Below are 7147 nucleotides of genomic sequence, written 5' to 3'. Positions count from 1 at the left end.
AAAAAAAATCTTACTATAGCATTGACACAACTGTGGTGAATGTCTTTTGCACATACGAAAACAGGACAGAGGCTGTACATGTGGGGACACTGAAGATACAATCAGAATTAGAAATTTGAACGAAGGTGGGGAGCAAAATAAAACAAAGGCAAAAAATAAATAACAACTACATCAGCAAGAATAAAAACACTTTTTCCAACTATCATTAGCCTCTAAGTCTACTGATACTAATAGAGAATGCATAATCAATTTTTAATGTTTGAGGGCACTATCGATCTTAAATTCAACTGCTCCTTGCAATGATAAATCGCATAAGATTGGTACACTACATATATCACTATTTTCTCCAAAAGCTCAGCCAAAATTACCAAAACCACAAAACAGTAGGAGAAAAACTCTAAAGCACTTGGAAGTAAAGCAAACAGCAATCGGATTTTGGAACCTTGAAATGAGTAGGTGAGTTAATTCCTTTAGAGCCTCCTTTAGAAGCAAGATGATTCACTGCAGAATACCAATAACCAGAAATTAGGGTACTATCAGTGAAAAACAATGAAGACATTACCTTTAAAATTCTATTTAAGAAGCAACAATTCCTTCATAGGCTATAGTCAGTCCTCACAGCAAGGTAACTTATCTCACTCTCGCAGAAGATAGGTTTATTTGTCAGAAAGTGTGACCCAGAGGAACTCCACAGAAACACAAAATAGACAAATCGGAGGGCACATTCAGGGGAATAGAATTCAGTATAAATCTGGAAAATAAATATTAAAAGTACAACCCGCTTCCATAACTCAGCGCCTGAAACAAGTGAACAGACAGCGCACTGCTACGGAGTTGATTCTGACACATAGCGGCCCTGCAAAGCAAGGTAGAAGTGCTTCTGAGACTACATCTCTACAGGAAGAGAAAGCCTCATCTTTCCCCCGCAGAGAAACTGGTTTTGAACCGCTGACCTTGCAATTAACAACCCAAAGTATAACTCACTAACGCACCCGGGCTCCTCTCTCAAAACCTGGAGCCCTTAAAAATATGATTAGAATCCTCAACTAGGACACTGGAAAACACAACCCCTAAGTCCAAACTCTAAATAATAGAAAATAAGGAAGGTTAAAAAGGAGAAAATAAAATTATATTTTAAAATATATTCAAAAATTATCTGAAAAGTAAGAATATGTCACCATGCATGAAAACTGAATCAGAGAAAGGCACATTATCATCAAATTGGCTGAGCCAGGATTCTCAATGGTTTGTGACTTAAGGCCTAGTAATTCCCCATGATAACATTGTGCTAAGTCACATCATGGGAAATTACTTGAAAGATTTGGGTGGAATTAAACCTCCTTACTTACATCACAATTGCACTGAAGCAATAGAAAGGATGCTTCTTCAAAGATGTGGACTACTTCCTAGGACAGCGGATACTGTGGAAAAGCTTGCTTGCCGTTCACTGGGTTTAGATCCTGTATCTAGCTCATCTACATCTAGGTTTATGAACTTGAACAAATATTATCTGCCAATCTTGGAGCCATCAGTGGTTTGACCTCTGTCCTCCCAACCTTGAATTCATCTGACTCTCCAGTTACCAGCATGCAATGCTGAACTTGGATTCATTCGTATCTGTAGCCACCAGGCTAGTCTCCCAGCCGATCTTAGGAAGCAGGAGCTTCTACTTGAACATCTGACCTTCCCGCTCAGCTCCAAATGTACTGTCCTGGTAGATCATTTAAGAAGCCACTATTCCGACTGAGCCATTTTTTTTTTTAAAGGGACCCTACTAAAGCTAAGAAAAGTGTATGGCTGAGAGAATTTGTCTCAATTTTCCACTGATTTCTGAGACATAGTTACACACATTCTGGTTAGAATAAATAGTTATTGCATGTATTACCTGGAACCCTAGTAGTAATACCTTTGGTCTTACCATTTTATATATCTAAGACTTTATTTAATGGAAAATTTACATGCAATTATGGAAACTAGTCTCAAAACCATGGGTCAGCCAGCCAACTGAAGGGTTTTGCTGACTCACTTTCTGGCAAAGCCTAATGAATGTAAAATCTGTAGGACAGGCAGCAGGCTAAAAGCATCTCACGTACCAAGAACCAGAAGTCACAGAACAATGAGGTGAATGTAAGATGAACGAGAGCGTACAGAGTTTTCTTAACATCCATATATATCGATGCAGAACATACACCCAATGAAATGTCCCTTTTAACAGATTGACTGCTCACATGCAGTCACAAAATAGAGGATAATTTATGTCAGCCAAAACACTGAGAATCATGGCACTGACATGTTGAAACCATACCATTGACCACACAATGTCTTTTGTTGGTTATGTGTTAGATTACTAACCACAAGGCCGTTAGTTCAATACCACCAGCTGCTTATGGGAGAAAGATGAATTTTTTACTTCTGTAAAGAGTTACAGTTTCAGAAATTCACGGGGCAATTCTACACTACCCTTGAGAGTCATTCTTTGTTGCAATCAACTCAATTGCGGTGAAACTCCTAAATTAAATTTTCCTAATATCCTTAAAGTTATTTTAACTAAATAGTATTATCTGATATTTAAAATAGAAAGATCATAGAATCATATAGCATATTAAAATTAATTCCATAATTTTTCTTTCAGTTTGTCATGAAATATTGATATTACAAAAAGTCCCCTGTGGTTTCAAAGTGTAAATTAACACAATAAGATTGCTCCAATTTCAGTGTGTTTTCATTATATATCACTATTTTCATAAGAGTTCCAATATTATATATCCTAAGACAGTAATTTGTTAAGTATGTTTATTTTAATGTTTACTATTGTATATGATTTCTCAGATAAATAAAATTTGTAATCACATAAAATAAATAGTATTATTGTTAATTTGTATATTATGATATAAAATCATAAGAGCTCTAGCCAAAGTATTCCCTCCTACATTTATTTGTTATTTTCAAATTTGATTTTTTAAAATGTTTTCGTTTTACAAAATTTAATATTACCTTAACAAGAAAGTAGAATTGTGCTAATAAGAATTCATATAATGGGGGTGCTGTGGGTTAAGGGTTAGGCTGTTACCTGAAAGGTCAGTATTTTAACATACCATATGCACCACTGAGAAAGATGAAATAATTTGCTCAGTAAAAAGGACAGCCTTGGAAAACCTACGAGGCAATTTTACTCTGTCCATCAGGTCTCCGTGAGCTGGAATAAACTTGATGACAGTGGGGTTTATTTATATATTGAAAATACCAATTCCAAATTTGTATGCCTTAGATCATAAAACTTATTTTCTTTTTGTAAACAAATACATTTGCCAACAAAAGATCAATGCTGTTTGACAAGAAGCTGTTTCCTCATTAGTAGCTAATGGTTTAAATTAAAATAAAAATATTTATGGAACTTAAATCTCCTCTCGTATGAAGCATTTTAGAGGTTAAGTTTGCTGTTATTTTATTCATTGTCTTACGGGTTTGTTTGTGTGTGTGTGTGTGTGTGTGTGTGTGCATGTGTGAGTTTGGGTTTGCTCTTCATTACTTGTAATGCATAAAGCATGTAATATTTTAGACAGAGGTCATCATCATGGAGCACCTCAGGTGGTAAGAAAAGAAATTCACCATCTTTTTTATACAAGCAGATACCTCAGAGACCTCACAGGGACATAGTCCAGTTAAAATATGCTTAATGTCATCCCCGGGCGGTCTGATCAGAAAACAATTTCATCTCTATATACAGTTGCAAGAGCTAAGGTTAATTTTTTTCCTTCTAATTCTTGAGGATAATATTACAATCTCTAATCTATGTGGTCCTGTGTAGATTTTAATTTCAGAATCTTAATAGATAATATAAATATTTGCAAATATATTTTAACACACTTTATCAAGTCAAAAGAATATTAGATGGATTTTCCAGAAAGCTACACATATAGAATTATTTCAATGCCAATACTTCAATTTACAACAAAATGTGTAAAGAGATGGTGCCCGGCTATCAATAAATATACAGTCTGGAGTCCTATAGGCTTGAAGATAAACAAGCCGCCATCTAACTGAGAAGCAACAAAGCCCACATGGAAGAAGCACACCAGTCTGTGAGAACACGAGGCATTGAAGGAATCAGGTATCAAAGAACAAACAAACAAACAAGCAAACATCACATCATTGTGAATGAGGGGTAGTGCAGAGTGGGGACCTAGGGGCCCATCTGTAGGAAATTGGACATCCCCTTGCAGAAAGGCCATGGGGAGGAGATGAGCCAGTCAGGGTGCAGTGTAGCAATGATGAAACATACAACTTTCCTCTAGTTCTTGAATGTTTCCTCCCCCACCCCACCCCCACTATCTTGATCCCAATTCTCCCTTACAAACTTGGCTGGTCCGGACCCTACAGATAGGAACAGGAAACACAGGGAATCCAGGACAGATAAACCCCTCAGGACCAGTGGTGAGAGTGGGAGGGGGGAGGGAAGGTGAGGGAGAAAGGGGGAACAGATAACAAGGATTTACATATAACCTTCTCCCTGGAGGATGGACAGCGAGAAGTGGGTGAAGGGAGACGTCGGATGGTGTAAGATATGACAAAATAATAATAATTTATACATTATCAAGGGTTCATGGAGGAGGAAGGAGCTGGATGGGAGAGGGGAAAATAAGGAGCTGATATCAAGGGCTCAAGTAGAAAGCAAATATTTTGAGAATGATGAGGGGAACAAATGTATAAAAGTGTTTGACACAATGGATGTATGTGTGGATTGTGATTAGTTGTACGAATTCCCAATAAAATGATTAGAAAATAAAATATAAAAGGAAGAACATACTTGGCATTTCTTAAGCTGAAAGATTTGAAGAAAAACTCAAGTTTCAAGTTCCAAGATTGAAATAAAATATTGGTAAAATGTTGAATGACAAGAACCATCCAAAGAGGGTGTAAGAATATGTAGAGTCACTATATGAAAAATAGTTGGTTGCTATTCAATCATTTCAGGTGGCAGTTACAACCAGGAAATGTTCCTTTGGAACAAAGAAGGCAAAGATGCCTTGGAAAACTCAAGAGCAAGTTCACTGCCATCCAGCCCATGATAACTACCCCTGTGTCTTTGTCCCGGAGCAGCTAAACTTCTAATTTTGCAGGGGGAGCACGACTTGCAATCACTACGCCAACAGGGATCCTCTGGAGGAAATTGTAAAATAAATCTCTTCTAACATTTACTGAAGATAAGACAGAAATGAACATTCTAATTATCGCTCCTTATTCTCAAATAAGGCTATTGTTTTTCATAATTAGTATGTGGCCCTTTAAAACCTACCAAACTAATAATATGGTTGAATAAAGTCTCCGAAAGTATTAATTGTAATGTCTTCATACTATTATGGCATTAAGATATAGTTTAGAAACAATTTTTACTTTTAAATTTCTGTGAATGAAATACGGTGTGAGAAATTATTTGATATGCGCCATATGATATATTCAACAGGGAAAAGAAATATTTATATTTCTGAGTACTCTCTTGATATAAAAAATTATCTGAAGTACCAACTGAATAGTCAATGAAATTAGGAGACACTTGTAATAATGGGAAAAAAGTAGATGAAAGTGGAAATCCATAGCAGGATTAAAAAGAAGTACGAAAAAGGAGCAAGGGCGAGCTCTGTTGCATGGCTCCACTGTAAACAGTGGAACAGGAAGGGGTTTCCAGTGATAATGGAGTGTTCCCAGAAGCACCCTAGAAAATTACAAGAAATGGAGAAGACAAGTAAATCAGAGTATGGAGTTAATCACTGGTAACTGAAAGCAAAATAATATTTGAAATCACCTCTAAGAAAGTGACTATGCATGAAGCTTTTACCAGTACATTACACACCAATGTCAAGTAATCCTTCCCTTTTTGAAGTCTGACTCTATTATTTCTGCATATTGGGCTTTAGATTCAAAGCAAACATATTTAGAGGAGGAAAGCAGTAAGGTGCTGTATGAACAGAAGACAAATAACTGATATACTGAGCGGCAAATGTTGTCTGTGGATAAGGATATGGCTGTAATGTTATTGCTCTTCCTTTTCCTAATGTTCTGTATTTTTTTCCTCCTATTTGTTAGATCTTGTAAAATAATGAAAAGAGAAAGAGAACCCACACGAATCACTGTGTTGTGTCTAATAGCAGAGAGAAAATCACCCTTCCACCATGAGTCCTATTTCGTGTTTCTGCAGTTTTAAAATATATTTTTAAAGTTCATTGATTTTTTTAATGACAACATATTCCATTATGAATAGGTATAGATTTGTAACACATATTTTCAGAAATAAATAATGATCTCATCATTCTTCATTTTGTTAATTCTTTTAAAATAATGCAATCTGAAGATTTTGAACTATGCACCTGCTCCTGGAATCATCCCAGTTTAGCCCTGTTGTTGTGTTGTTAGATACAACAGATGGCTTTCAATTGATAGTGGCCCTCTGGGCAACAGAATGAAACACTGCCCTCTCCTGCAACAACCCTCAAAAGTAGGGTTTTCTTTGAGCCCATTGTGGAAACCCCCGGGACGGTCCATCTCTTTGAGGGTCATCTACATTTGGGCTGACCCTCTGTTTTAACAAGCAAGATGTCCTTCTCTGAGGACTGATTCCTCCCAATAACATGCCCAAAGGATGTGAGACAAAGTTTGGCCATCCACTTTTTTCCTGAGCTTTGGCTTGCTGTGCTTCTTTTAAGACAGATTTCCTCCCACCCCACCCCCACCCCCTGGTCTGGAAGTACATATTAGAGTCAAATATTACTTCTAGCTCATTTTTTCCTCATTCCTTGAGGACAACTATTTTGTATATATTGTTGCTAGAAGAACTAACATCTCATATTTTTATGTTCCAGATCTATAATCATACTCTTATATTTTAGTAATGTATTAATAACAGTTCGATCTTATTCTCAATGGCCACCATACAGGATCTCAATCTTTCCAATAACCCAGGATAATATACTTATGTTTCCTAAATTTTCATCTTAGATGCAAATGGATTTATCTATACAGCATTAGTTTTCCTACTTGTGAATCTTATAGATGTCTCAAACAGGAAAACATTTTAAATGAATTCTTGCCAACCCAATCTCCACTAAATGTCCTTTGTACCATAGGGGAGACAATTTCTTTTTTTTTTTTT

The sequence above is a fragment of the Echinops telfairi genome, unplaced genomic scaffold (genome assembly GCF_000313985.2).
Source record: "Echinops telfairi isolate 266 unplaced genomic scaffold, ASM31398v2 ScPeMD7_7401;HRSCAF=8416, whole genome shotgun sequence".
Lineage (NCBI taxonomy): Eukaryota > Metazoa > Chordata > Mammalia > Afrosoricida > Tenrecidae > Echinops > Echinops telfairi.
This window is presented reverse-complemented; position numbering follows the sequence as displayed.